We start from the raw sequence: 15,574 nt of genomic DNA on the forward strand, positions 1-15,574 counted from the left end.
AACGAAAAAGATGAGCTGTGAATTCTGCCTCACAGGGGATTTCTATCCTAGTTTTCTGGCAAACAATATAAGGCTTCCCATGAGAAAAGGTAGCAAAGCAGACGGTGTGTTTCCCAGCGTTTAACCCGCAGTCTTATCAGCTCCTTGTGTTTGTTGTGGCTGTTTGACAGAGTGTGTGATGGCTCATGCATTTGACAGCAATCAACTGACTGTCACGGACAGCTGTGGAGATAGCATCAGACACCGTCGTCAGGTGGCTCGCTCCTTGAAAGCATAAGGAAGACGCAGGGCTGACAGTCGTCTTTGGGGAATGGCTCTGCAGCGCAGGTACTGCGGTGTAGACGCTCTGAGTGCATTCAGGAAAACAAAATCTGAACAATTTTTTCGGTGGAAGACCCAAATATCTTATGAATGTATGTTTTGGAAACCCAGTAACTTAAAGAAAAACTTGATCATTTGTGTATCAGTTGCTTAAACTGCGTTACGTTGAATTTGTGAAGAAAACTTTATTTTTCTTACATGCCTCCACCGTGAACGATGAATTTAAAAAAAAACAAACAAACTGATTTTATCATTTTTTTGTGATCAGCTGTTTTTATTATTTTCAGCGTGCATACAATTAAATTATCATTTTAACAATGACAAATAAAATTCCCCCCAACCTTTCACCCACCCTGTAGCAGCACAGTAATTAGGTAGTGAGATAGAATAAAAAAGCATAGACAAAACATACATATAATTAATTATTTTGCTCCATTCTTTAGATTTTTCAATAGCCTGTGTCCATAATTGTAGTATTCTTGGGCCAGCACCACGAGTTTTTGCCACTGACATTGCCATTAACAGATTAGTCCAGTGATTGAGTGACAGCTCATGTGGAAATTAAAAACGGAGGCATTGCTTGATGAACTGCAGTCATGAGGATCTGCATTGAAAAACAGCAAAACTACAGTATATCAAAATATATTTGGGCGGTATTACGGTATACCAGGATATTTAGAAATCCCGAGGGTACGTTTTTCAGTCGTCATAAATACAGGCACAAGCATTTTTAACCTGACGACGATCCAGGTAGGATCGAAACGCTGTCTTTTATAAACTTGCATGGCATGGAGTTAATGTCAGTACTGACAACTGACAACTCTACTGTATTGTAGTGCACAGCATGCACCACCAGATCTCAGTCTCAGTAGGACTGTAAACAGTTGGTGGCAGTGTGAGACCGTGGAGTGTAACGCCATGTTTTTTACATCTTACTTGGTGAATTAAGGATTTATTTCAATGAAACCATAGTTGGTGATTGTTGGAGCAGTGGACTTAATAACTAGAATACTAGCAAAAGAAAACAAGATAATTTGGGTGAGTTGTATTTTTTCTGTGGAGTTTGAAAAAAAGTGTGTTTTATGATGAGTCAGCGAGACAATAATGCCTCATCAGTCTTCTGTGACCAAGAGGAATTTGAATTCAGAAGGTGTACAGTTGTATGTCTCTCTTAAATATTAAATTTAAGATTATTGCCCTGCACACTTATACCATAATATACTGTATACCCTGACATTTGTAGTATGAGGGTACTAAATATTGCAACATAGCATCCAGTACATGTTCTCAATGCTTCCCTATCACATGCGTTTTCGCTAAAACCTATCCTGTTATTATGACCATCACAAGGCACACTTGTGTAGCATCGCTGCTGCTTAATTAGCATCTTGACTTGCCACACCTGTCATGTTGATGGATTATCTTTGAAAAGGAAAAGTGCTCACGAGCACGCGTTTTAACGTAGAAATTAGAACTAACATAGAACTTAAACCTGTGAAAGGCGGGAGCAAAAACACAAATGTTGCACTTAAATTTTTGTTCAGTGTAGTTTTGTTAAACACGACCCTCTTTTACTTCAATTCATCAAGAGTTTTCTCTGTTTTTAGATTCTTCGTTTACTGTGGAGGCATGCAAGAAACATTTCCAGGAAACGCATGGTGAGTATCTGATATACAAATTCTCATTTTGAGTGTAACAGTCCAGAGTATCTTCATTTCCAGTGACTGATCTGAAGCTCTCTTTCATTTCTCTTGTCTCTCTCTATTAACCCCTCACTATATTAACCTTGCTGATTAATGTAAGACATTGCCAGGATGAGTATTATGGGTTTCAATGGGGAAATGAGTTGAAAATTATGTTAACTTGAACCCGGAGATCGCCCAGGGACCTAATCCATTGTAAGCAGCGCTCCACTGTACGTGTGATTATTCTGCTATCCAGAGACCCCGCTGCCTCTGATGTGGGGGCCTTCCTGCCTGCAATTACAACCCATTAGCCCCTGATTGATAGCTTCACTGAGGGCTAATGCATCGCTATAGCAGCAAAAGATAAAGGGAAAATGACAATAAATACATAAGTGAATTAAACGCCACTTCTCATTACTAAAATCTTTGACCTCTTTGCGTCATCGGAGTGACTAATGCACTTTTTACCCACATAAAAAACCCTAAATTACTGTACATGTGATGACGGAGCAACACGTGGATCCAGTGATTGTAAAATCTATCTATCACCCTGCTGTAAAGTCTACAGCTCGTTGGACACACTTTGCTTATTTCCACACGGCGTTAGATTAGAGCGTTTTTTAGTGCGTCATCATGATTGATAAGACTGGTGGTTTAACAGTAAGTTACATATGCGTGTGTGAAATGAAATGCCCAACTTTTGTCTCTGGTGTGTTACAACCTCACGCTGCACAAGCACAGCGCACGCTATCAGTAACCTACGCAAAACACTCGAGCTTTGTGGAGGCTCTTTGTGTTGGAGTAAATACTCCCTCTCTGCTCTTTCAGTCTTTACGCCTGCATTACATGAAAACGTGCCTGTGTGTACGTGTGTCATTTCAAACAAAAAATATGTTTTTTTTCCTAGCTCCCCTTGTTGAATTACATCCCTCCTCCTCATTCCTCTCATTCCCCCTGCCTCTGACTGACAGTGTGAGGCCTGGCCACTCTCCTGTCGCGAGGCCTGCATTGAACGCCGGGTTACTGCCCCCTAATTATCAATTACAAGGCTCTGCTTCCACACCTGGAGCAGGCCAGGCTGGGAATGAGCTTAGCCCATTAAGATGGACCTCCGGCTGGGTTGTTTATGGAGGGGGCTGGGCTCTTCCCTCTGGAGGTGTTAATGGGCCTTCCAGGGGTATACAGCTAGCAGGCTGATCCATCACAGAGTCTGATAACATGCTGCACTGCTGTTGGGATTTTAATGCTCATTTCTAGTAGAGATACATGTCATTATTTGTCATTGTATATACTGATTTGTCATCTTTTATCTTCAGTTTCAAAGCTTTAAACCCTTTAACTGATTTTCAAGAAATCATTCAAGTATTTGGTGATGTTATTAAAACAGATTGCAGTGAAAGGGCCCTGATAATTTGCGTTAGGGGTTGACAGATTATCGACCTGACCGATTACAGGGGCTGATATTTGGCGTTTGGCCGATTATCTGTATCGGCATTTTATTTTAATGATCAGCGATAAAATTAATTAATTAAAAAGTGCAAAGAAAATGTCAGCATGGGAGAAACTTTTACTTTGTAAAACCTCAAGGAGCTATTTTTATTTAGTAATTTCTTATTAAAATTTTCACTTGACTTTATATTTTTTTAAAAAGTTACAAGGAACTTGCTGTATGTGACGTTTTGATTTAACATTTGCAAAAGGCATTAACACAAAGTTTTGTGTTTGAGTTTGTTGGATTCCAAATTTTTAAATATTGACAGAAATATTTTCATTTTTATTGTAAATGCATGTCGGTTCCAAACATCAGTTAGCGGTCTCTGTAACTACTAATAATCGGTATCCCTATCGGCCCTGAAAAAGAAAATTCGTTCAACTCCTAATTTGCATTATTTGTAGATTCATTAGGGCCCTGTTAAACCAAGCTGACATTCGAGGCTCAGTGTAGTGCTGTCGCTGAGCCTCTGTCGCCCGAGTAGTTGCAGTGTGTTTGCCATTTATTGTCTGCTGCATCACAAGTTTGAGATTTCTCTGGTTTCTTACTTTGACAGAGAGTAACTCTGTTCACAAATCTTGATCATGAAAGTCTGAGATTCGAAATTAGTCAGAGACCCCTCAGTTAACTTAGATTGCTACAAGTTATTCTTGTTAGTCTTTTGTTGTTGTATTTTTTTTGTGAGTAAGTGTGTTGTACAGCGTGCTTTTAGGGAGACATTTTGGTCACTAGATTTTACTGCAGAGTGAACGCTCTTGACTTTTATGATACTCTTTGATACAAGCTGAAGCTGACACGCTGCAGCGGCACTGAGAGGAGGAGAGACTACACTGTAAGGCTCTGAGACAACCTTATCTTCTTTTTTTTTTTTACTTTTTCTTATTTATTTGTTTATTTACTCACTTATTTCACTTTTTGTACTATTTTTTAAAATCTTTGTTTGATTCATTTTTGAGCCTTTAATGTTTTTGTCTTGTCTTTTGACACTTATGTTGTAGAGTTGTAGACTTCTTGGTATCACATGACCTGTCAGGTGACCCATTCATGCTACTTATGGGTTGTGTGTCTGTGCTTTGTCATGTCTTAGGAAGGGCTAATGCCCGAAACGTCACATGTGTGGAGGTAATCGAATACATTTTCATGGGAGCATGCACTAGCATGCAGACTTTATTTGTTCTTTCACATGTGTTTTTGCTTGAACCAGCACTTAGTTTTAATCACTTTTGGATGTGCGCGCCGCGTGAACTTTTCAACATTATCTTCTCTCTTTTGTTTAAAAATGGTGAATTTAAAGCAGCTTAATGAGATGCAGTCTCTGGCTTTTGTTTGATATCTTGGCAAAAAAATGTTACGCACTTACGACCCATCGTTACTGCCGTTAGCTTTTTTACTATATTAAGTGAGGCCACTGTCACACTAAACATCCCGCTGAACCCGTTCAAACTTTACAACTTTATATGGAAAAAACTCCTGAATCATCAAATATTTGTGTTACGCAGCCAAATTTAACTCAACTTTCAAAATTCTAATTCGGGTACAGCCCTAAAAATAACATAATGGACTTTTAGTTTAGGTGATGACGTTACACCATTTGTCGGAGTGAGTGATGACGTAACTGTTAGTGTTTGCCCATTGGCCGTGCTCTCTCTAAATGAATATGCAGTTCTGCATAACTGTATTCCTCATTTTCTTTAACCAGTGTAGCATGATAGCACGTCTTAATTAGCCACCTGCAGCTACTCAGCCAGCCGCTAACAAATTAATGCTTCATCCACACGCTCTTGTCACAGTGCGGGAAAGCACATTGATGGGTTGATATATATCCACTGTTTGGGGCTGCAATGGTATGAGAATGTCATAGTGGGATAATCATCTCCGAAAATACAGAGTAATGTGGATGTAGCCGTAGTAGTATTGTTCTTCGTTTTAAGATGAATTTTTTGGGCAGGACTACAACAGCAAGGCAAAGTCTTTAAGTGAGGAATGCCGCCACTTTCTGTTTCAAATTAAAAGCCCTCTAGCATTTCTTACACAGTCTAACCATGTACAAGATTTTGACCCAGTCTTGTTTTTGAAGGAGGAAGTTAAAAAAAAAAAAAAAAGAAAACCCATGCCATCTAAAAAGTCAGGAAAGCATCGATTTTAATCGTACATCATTCGATTATTTGTTACTTGCATTTCAGCCAACTTTATGGGAGTACAGTGTGCTGTTGCTGGAGAAATCTTGAATTTAAGAAGAGCAGAGCAGATTTCTGGATGAGACATGTTGTGTCATCACCTATTGAACGTACCCAGAGAGACCTATTTAACAAGTAAAAGAAGCACGTCCCTCCACAGCCAGGATTTGTAACAGCATCGAGAAAGAATCTGCTCTCTGAAATATTACCTCATCGCTCTGTTCAAGCTTCGGATCTTAAAATATTCAACAAAATATATTCAGTAAAAGGTGCAGCATTGATAGAATGTAGCACGTCATTTGCTGCTAGGTACTGATATCTTTATACGTACTAAGTAATCAAGTACGACATGCATAGATCACTGCTTCCATGTTGCCGCAGCCACCTGTATCCTCCACTCGCCTCTTTCTATTCATGTAGAAGACACAAAAATAGATGTCTTTTCACCCCTGAATGCAAATAGATTGACTTGGCCTCTTATCATGACAATAGTTGCTCTTTCAAACCCGTCTCGCCTGTGCTCTATTCAACTGTTAGCAGCGTTTAGGTGAAGGAGTCAGCTTATGGCAGCCGTGCTCTATATCACGCAGAAGATTGAAATGAAAATGAGGCGTTTCTCAGAATAGCTGCAGGCGAACGGGGGGAGGCTGGTAGTCGGAGGATTGAGGGTGACGGGGGTGAAGATATATGTTATGACTGTCTGTGTATTCTAGAGCTCACGGGGTTGTTTTGAGTCTTTGCCTTGCTGAATGCTTCTGAGATATGTCACAGGTGTTATGATGGATTGGAGAGCGCGGTATGTGCCGCATTAACTTTCACATCGTGTGAGAAAGAGACACAGAGAGGGTGCAGGTGTGTGTGTGTGTGCTTCTGAATGCAAACACACATTTGTATTATTGCGTGTGTATTTCAGATCCCCTCCTTCGCCCCATCGCTCTTCCTGCTGGTGTGTGCGTGTGTATTTATGTGTGCTTGCGTATTTTGTTGGAGGCGGAACAAGGGAGGAAATGAATGAATAAGACGCAGCTATGCATTTATTCTCTTATTATAAAAGCTCTATGATTCACAGAAGATTGAAAATGTGCTTTTCGCATTATGAACTCAGCTTGTGAAAGATATTTTTATGTTCTGCCTTTTATATTGTTGCCAAAAAATCCATTATCCCCAACAATGACTCATCATCTGTAAGCATTCATTAACAATATAAAAACAAAGGTTGTTGACACAAGAGCTGTACTGTGCTAACTATTATATTAATCACCAACATATGGCTGTAATGAGAGATAATTGAAAATGACATTATCTTCCATTTGATGCAAGCTTCACAATGCCCTCCATAACAACAAAAATGGCCACATAACTTTTCCCTGTACCAACAGTAAGCCGTTGATGGTAAAAAAATAAAGTCTGGACCTAAAAGTCATCCTGACAAACCATTAGTGATGTTGCCATGATGTGTCCACACACGCTCGGTGCATTTAGCCTCCCTGCTGTCCCCTGTTGTGCTTCATTGGGGCTGAGGGATGTGTGCACTGACGCAAGCTGCAGTCTCTCTTGGGCAGCCATGCAGGTAAATAAACTGGTGATTGTGTGCTGAGGGAGGGCATCACGTGCACAGAAGAAAAAAGCCTGCTGATTACTGATCGTCTAGCCTCGCTAATAATGCTCCATGTCCCAACTCCTCTCTAGATGAGCTCTGGATCAATCTTTAATACGGTGACCGAAATACAAATTCTGTATTGACCTGCAGGAGAATTCTCCAACGACCGGCATCATTTATTTGTATTTAATTGCATCCGTGCGCATGCTCGACAGCCCGTCATTGATTTCAATATAGGAGATAATGAAAATAGTCTTTCACCTTAATTACTGATCAATTTAAAGGAATTGAAACTCTCCTGTTGTTTAATATGTAGCATCTCTACTGTCTGCCTGTATTGAGGATGTTTTATTGTTACTTCATACCACCGAGTGAGTCTGTGGCTCTGACACATCTTACCTTGGTCAGAAGATCATGACCTCTCTTGCATTTATTTCGTTATTAATGCCTGGAGAATGTTTGTGTCTTCCCAGCAGACAGTTTGATCACTTTTTTTGTCCCCTCAAAGGTGAACAGCTCATCTTTATGTGTTTTTATACCTTGTTTATTTGTGAAACCGCTATGTTGGTATTTATTTGACTCAGTGCTGAAATATGTTGATGTCTGAGATGTGTGTATAGAAGCTATGTGTCATAACCAAGACTGCACGGTGAGATCTTTGAGGTCCTTTTGATCCATTTAGAGCCAGTGCAGCCTTTTTTTCTTTTTGCTTTTGACATTTCTTGTTTGTCTCTTTGCTGCGCATATGTGGCTTCTTTTCTGTTGAGCATATTTGTGTTGAGAAAGGTTAAAGAGGGAGCGCAAACGCACGTCGGGGTTCTCATTAAGACAATAGCTGTTAGCTCCAATAATGCGCCAATTAAAGTGTATCCTGTGCTTACAAAGTGCTTCGTTGGGGGCTCGATTTCTCCTCTTCTTGAATCCAAATCTTTGTCACCTCAAATGAAAAAGCACTTGTAACATCACAGGGGCCTATCCACCATTATCCCTCTTTACTATTATTCATCTCCAATAAGCACCGCAGCTCCCCTCAGGGCAACAAGGCGAGGTTTGATGCAATTCAGTCCTAATCAGACACTGTTTGCCTGTTTTTGGATTGGCTGTTATGTTCTCTCACAATGTGAAAGGCGCGGCGCCTCAGGCACAGCTGACTGTGACGGGGCCCCCACGAGGGACCCTATGGTGGCTCCATGGGGAGGAGTCCCTAATCCAGGATTATTCTCCCAGACCCGCAGCCAGCTGGATTAGGAGATAGTCAGTGGAAAAGAGCACCGTCAGCACTCTTTCCTTAGCAGCTCAGTGGATTAGAGGCGTGCAGACGCCGAGCTGCCTGTGAGGTGCAGAGACCGAGAGGAAGGTCCCCTCTCAGCTACACTGCAGCACCATACATGGAGATGGAAAAAAGGGGATGGTTGAGTGCACACTCATACACGATGAAGAGTTGATTTTTCCATTCTTGACTTCGGGTGCTCAAATAAGGTGTCAGGAGATAATGGCGAGCTTCATGGGTGGATGGCGTTAAACTGAAATGAGGAAAAAGGACATTTAAATAAAACAGCATACGCATTTGTCGTCATTTCTGCAGTGAAATCTACATCTCATGACCCCGTGTGCAGGCTGCACTGTACGACAGGTGACACGCAGCTGCAACCTGCCATCCCTCTTTAGAGAGATTATCTACATTACTGTGGGTGCACTTTTGCACATTGTACAGCGTGTTTTGTGTATGCACCGGTGAGAGAGTGTTTGAGAGCAGCAACTAGTTGCATTTGTGTTGTTTGTGGTCTGCACATGAAACCAAGTGCATGGTCGCAGCAGCAGCAGAGCAGCGTTAGAAACCCCAGCTAGTTTCTGCAGCCAGTAATCAGCTACTATTGATTGTAAAGGAGTCAATGAGAGTAGAGTCTCAATGTGCCCTCAAAGCTGCCGCGGATGGATCGATCACGGCCTGCTGCTGAGCCTTTGTGTGACCGGCATAATGGAATGTGCACAGAAATGTGCAGCGTTTGCTTTCTTTGATAAGAACAAAACAACGTCTTCATTTTTGCAGTGTGTGTCCATTGTTGGTCATTTTTCTGCAAGGTTTGGAATTGTAATTTTTTTTTTTGTTCATAAATTCAAAAACAATTTGTTTCTCAGCCTGCAAACAAATGCTTGTGTTCATCCATGAGACCGAAATGCATGCAACCACATTACCTCCCCATCAAAACCACATCCTATCAACTTAATGCACAGAAAAGAGGCCATATTGAAATTGCCAGGTGCCTAATTTGGTCTTTGTTGAACATAATTGAAACCACTCATCCCTCCCCCCACCGGAGAGGAGAGAGAGAGAGGGGGAGAGAGAAGAGAGAGAGAGAGATAATTGCCTTATAAGGCAGTAGGCTGTTATGAACGTGACGTCTCATTCCCAGCAGCATGCTGGCAGATGATACGGTAAAGCCCACATCTCAAATCCATCTGAAGAAAGCTGGCTCTCACAGGCTTTGGTTTGATAGCTCCAGCTGTCTCGTTTAGGACTGCATGTGTGTGAATGTGTGCACATACATATGTGTGTGTGTATGTGTGCGCTTGGAAAGGGGGATGGTGCATTTATGTGTGTGTGTTTTTTGTGCACTAGTGAGTGCATGTGTAGCGTGTTATTGACTCCTGAATTACTTCGCTGCAGGGGGATTTTGTTGGAATTTTATGTGTGTGTGGCGGTGGGCGGGCGGGCGGGAGAACATGGGTGATGAATAGAGAGGTGTGTGTAAGTCTGAATGTGTGTGTGGACAGAGTGGGATGCTGAGTCAGGTGGGTGATTTACAGTGTAAGCATTGCAGTGCAGGTGGAAGCGCGCACACACAGACACGCCGTGTGTAAGATCATTTTTCATTTCTTCTTTTGTTTTTCCGCTTGCGGTTCGACCCCTCCTCTCTCCTTCACTCGCTCTGTGTCTCCTCCACGTCCTCCAATCCTGTCTTTCTCTCCCGTCCTCCCCTTCTTGTTGCATCCCTCTCTGTTGCGCTTCCCTTTCCCCTTTCCATCACCATCCCTCGCCGTTTCCCTGCATCTCAGTGTTCCCCTCCCCCAACCAGACAGCCGGGCTAGATGCATGTGTGTGCATGTGTGTGTGTGCACACAAACACACACACTCTCATGCACGCACTCCCAGCTGGGGGCAGCAGTAGGGAGGGATGTTCTTTGGGGAAATGGAGGACGGTATGCAGTCTGCTCCTCTTGGAAAACTGTCATATCTTCTTCTCTCTCTTCTTTGTCAACAGTGAATTTCTTCTTCTCTTTTCAAAACAAATCTCTGTTTTACTGTATATGATTTTTCTGCTAAAAAGATTTCACTCTACCTGTCACCCCCTTGCCCCCCCCCCCCCCCATCATCCCTCTCTGCCCACCCCGTTCTCTCTGTCTGATTTGCCAAGATTTTTTTTCCACTGTTGCTGGTGCCCTCTCAGCATGTGCTGTTGTCCCCCACCGAGAGGGTTTTCTCCTGTCACTACACACTCCTCACAGGGTGTCCTCTTGCTACCAACAGTCCCTTTAAAGCCTAGCCCTCCATTTATCTCTGCTCTCCTTTTTTTTATCTCCCATTCTCGCTTTTTTATAAGTGCCGCGAGCTCCTTTCAATTATCTTCCCCTTCTTCTCGGCGGTCGCTGGGAGACAGCTTTTCTGTGCAAATATTTGCTTTTCATGAATATGCCATCATTAAGCACCCTGCAAAGGTGTAGGCGCTGCACCGACGAAATGTTAATTGTGGCTCGGCGAGGCCCTCTCGTGCATTCCTACCATTGCAGGAATCTGGCAGGAGCTCAGACAGGGAACAGACGTCTGGGTCAGGGCAGGCTCAGGCAGAGAGTGTGAGAGAGAGGACGGGAGAAAAGAAAGAGAGCAAGGAGAGGGGAAGGGAAATGAGGAGTGTGAATATGGGAAATAAGTGTGATATTTAGATGTAAACATGAAGAAAATAACTTCCAAAAACCTCCATTTGCACCATCAGGTTGAGCTTTCAGCCTAATCCTCTAGACCTCAGGGTCTAGCATGAACCACAGGGGGGTTTCGACTTTCGGAAGAGCCGCTTTGTTCCTCTTGAACGCACTTCCCCGACCACCTGAAGGCACATCAGAGACTGGACTCATTTAAAGAAATCCTTTAACGTTACTTTGTAAATTATCACATTGTTTCTCAGTTACTAAAAATCCAACCACTAATTCTCATCCCAGTGCTTTAGATTTGTCCCTGTTGTTTTACCTGCTTTTAATTACTGTGTGCTTCTATCCTCCTATTTCCCCTTTGAGATTTGCATTTAATGAAACATGTGTTATTTATAAAATGCCTTTATAACTATTATTATTATGAAGGCCAGAAGGAATTGAGCCCGCGTATGCCCGAGGGAGTTCAGTCGTCAATTATAGTACAACTGGATGAGGACCAAGAGGCCAGCGTGAAAAGAGGGATTAGAGTTCGTTTCAACATGGAGCTGGTATCTGTTGCAAGATCGCCTTAATATGGTGAACAGCAACGGCTTTGTTTTAGGCGAGGAATGCAGCCGGTTCAGCTAAATTAGAGGCAGCCATTTCCGTATGCATGAGGAGCTAGGCTACGCTGGCAGAGCCTCTCGATCGGGTTGAACATGGACGCTGTGATATGGAGTAAAGCAGTTGAGGTAGCCAAAAAAAAAAAACATTGGGTAAAATCAGTAGATGTTTGGTTAAGATGGGCAGCAGTTCCATCCTCTAACAAGGGTTTGCTGCAGGTACTTGCTAAAGTTGCTAATATCATTTTTATTTTTTAAAATTGGTCTAATGCTCTAAGACCCCTCTACTGTGACCATTTTGTGCTGGTGGTCCCATCCACTGACATGCAGGGGGTGGGCTTTGTGACCTATTCTGCAGCCAGCCACCAGGGGGCAATCAAGATGATTTGGCTTCACTTTTGGGGAGTTGGCATAGCCATCCATATTTTTTTCATGCCGCCTATGATTGTGGCTCAATTTTGCCGTTATGACTGCCTAAGGCCCCATTGGGGTGAGTCTTTTGTAAGTTGCTAAAATGATTAATAATGATTGGAATAAACAGTTGATACCCTGCAAATAAAAATCTCCACATTTGCTTCTGCACAAAGCCAAGCTTGTCACATTTCCACCACGTTGCGCATTATTGCCTCATATAATGCTCATGCACCACTCTTAGCTAGTTAGCTCGCTGGCTAACATCTACATTCTGCCATTTACATATACAGTTTAGTCAAGCTACGGTTATAACTTGATTAGGCCATTTCATTGGACTACTGTTCTTGTCCCAGCAAGGACTGGGGTAGAATGGATTTCTTGAAGGAAGTATGTCCGACTCCGTCACAGATGGTGGACATATGCCCCCTTTCAGCTTCTTGCTACAGACTGAACCACAATGTTGATCTGCAATAGCTTCTGAGTGGAAAACCACCCGGTCATGTACATAAAATCAAACAGCACTGAGCAAACTCTGCCTTAATTGATTCGTTTTAAGCCACCTGAAAAAAAAAATCAATATCAGTTTAAGTAAACGCTATCTTTAGAATAGTTTCACAGCTTTACTTTACCATAAGACAGCCCTTACCATCGGGGAACTGAAGCCCTTATATCAAAAACACTAGACTCCATTAAGAAAAACAGGCATTTTACTCCACCGAACATTGAAGAAGAAAAGGTGATCGCTTAAACTGATATTGATTTTTTTTTTAGGCAGCTCAAAAATGTTTTGCTGCGGCTCCATCCACAGTACTACACTATTTTTTCCTTCTACCTAAACCAGACTAAGAGCCTCTAAGGGACTGTGCTTTATTTATCAGAGGAGGGGGGTGGCTGGGGTGTGACATTTTATTAAAATAAATATAAAATATTACCATGTAAAGTTGTATGTCCCTCACCTAATCCAAAAATAAAAAAAAAAACACAAATCCCTCCCTAGTGCTTAATTTTTTTAAATGCCTGACCTGTTTTACACCACCCCTTTTCTCCTCATAAATAACGAACAGTCCCTATCTAAACCACCAAGGGAGACCGGCGAGGTGACTAGGAGCATGCTAAGTGGCGGATAATCCAGGTGTGTTAGTTTCGACTTGGAGAAATTTTATAAAGTAGGATTTCAGATTACTTGTATTTTAAAAGTCCAGTTTTTGTCAGACTAACATGATAACTCCACTTTTTCTACCACTATGTAAACGTCCTGAGGGAAAGAAAGAGCTGAGGGAGGCAGCTAACAGGAACGCACCTTTGCAGAGCTGAACTCAGACCTCCAGCAGGTAAACAGAAATGTCAAGCAATCATTTCCCACAGCATTAATTAAAAGTAAAGTAGTCCTATTTTTTCAAATATTTCACCCCACAATAAACACAAGTACATTATACTTGTATATAGTAGAGTATGGTATATATATTGATTTTCAGACTTCCTGACTACAGTTGAGATGGTATAAATGATGGTGGACACATGGACCAGTGATGGAAGAAGCACTCAGGTCACTTAGTATGCTGTAGTAAAAGTATATATACAAACATGTAAAATACTCCAGTTCGAGTAAAAATTCTGCATCCAAGAGACGGGGATATAGCTTGTATGGACAGGAAGACATGATTCTGTATTTCTTTTCGGTCTCATCTTCAGCCCTCAGATTGCAGCGTGAGAAAGTGTGTGAAATTGCTGCTTCAGACAGACAGGATGTATTCACAGGGATGACATGATTGTAGTTAGTCACACTGAGCCACATGACGGCCGCCGCTGATAAATGAGGTCGATTTGATATGTTGTGGCCCATCACAACAGTTCCGCGTTGTCCGTCCCGAGTCTGCCTCGCAGTCGTCTTATGTCCTAAGTGTGTTTTTATACGTGAAGGAGAGACGGAGCAGAGAAGATGCTCCTCTACACTGAAATGCAACTGACACGTGGGTGTTTGTTTGGATGGAAACTCTTTAGCTTCCCCTTCTCATTCTTGTCTTGCTGGCATTGCAGGTGTGTGCGGATGGATTCCTCGTTATCCTTCATTTCATCATTTTTTGCATCCTCCTCTCTTCCTCAGCTCTGTTTTAGTTTGTTTTCCACAGGTGAATTCTCCCGCACCCTCCCTCCTTTGTCTCTTGTCTACCACCCTCCCCCCTCTCTCTGCCTTCTGCTTTCCCAGAGAAGTCAACCTGTTATCGGCAGGGTCTATGAATAGCACAGGGTTGGAGCTGCGACCCACTCACCCCCCTAACATAGCTCATGTCTTATGCATTGCTCCTGCACGCAGAATCCCTCAAGCCCTGTTTCTACAGCTACACGGCTGTAGTTCTGCCACGACACCCAGTTTCCAAAACATGCTGCACAATTCCAGAAGAAAAGAAAAGGTTTAGATAATGGAGAATGTATTTATTAATGCTATAAATGTGCAGATTAAAGGCACTATATCACAGTTCTCAAATAGCACATCACTCAGTTCATTAACAGGCAGCTCATCTCTCAATGGAGGTGTCTCAGGTGCATCTTCTCTCTCCTGCTCCTGAGCTGAAAAATGACAAAACGTGCGAAACTGCTAATAAATTGTTACACTCATTTGCATTCTGCACACATTTTCTCTCACTTTTCCGGCACCAGACACCTACACTGTATATTCATCCAAAGATTGCAGCTCAGCAGTCAGAGCTGCAGATGCAGCGCAGAGATAAGCGTCCGCGGCCGCCGATGCCATCATTCTTCCTACGTTTCCTCCTGGAAATTCAGTTGTTGGCGAGATGCTTATTTTCCAAAACACTGAAATATGTTTACAATGCAGCGAGCGGCGGCATCATCCTCCCAGTGTTTCTCCTCTATGCCACCGCTCCAATAATACACCAGGGACAAGGAGCTTAACAGTGACAGCCCCAAATCCCTCTTTCCACAGCACTGATTTCTGGATTAAGGAGGGGAGATTTCCACACCTCTGAATTGTATTGTGTTACGGGGCTCACACATCTTTTCACGCATCTTTTCTTTTGCGGCATGCATCGAAATGGAAGCATTTCCTTACTTACACAGATTTAGAGCGATTCCGGATGGGGCACGGGAGGCTATAAATGAGGTTTGAGGCAGGGAGAAGGTGGAGAATAAGACTGATTATTGTGGTAAACCCCCTTTATTGGGGGATTTTGGAGCTTCATAATAAACAGAACACCTAAACAGAGTGCTTATGCATATTTTGGTTCCTGAAAAGCATGTTCACTCATGGCAGGGTGGATTTGTTATCGTGTCTAAATTCAAGATATGCCTCAGATCTGGACTTACAGCTCTCCCACTGCTTTGACAGATTTGGATGC

The sequence above is a fragment of the Plectropomus leopardus genome, chromosome 17 (genome assembly GCF_008729295.1).
Source record: "Plectropomus leopardus isolate mb chromosome 17, YSFRI_Pleo_2.0, whole genome shotgun sequence".
Taxonomy (NCBI): domain Eukaryota; kingdom Metazoa; phylum Chordata; class Actinopteri; order Perciformes; family Serranidae; genus Plectropomus; species Plectropomus leopardus.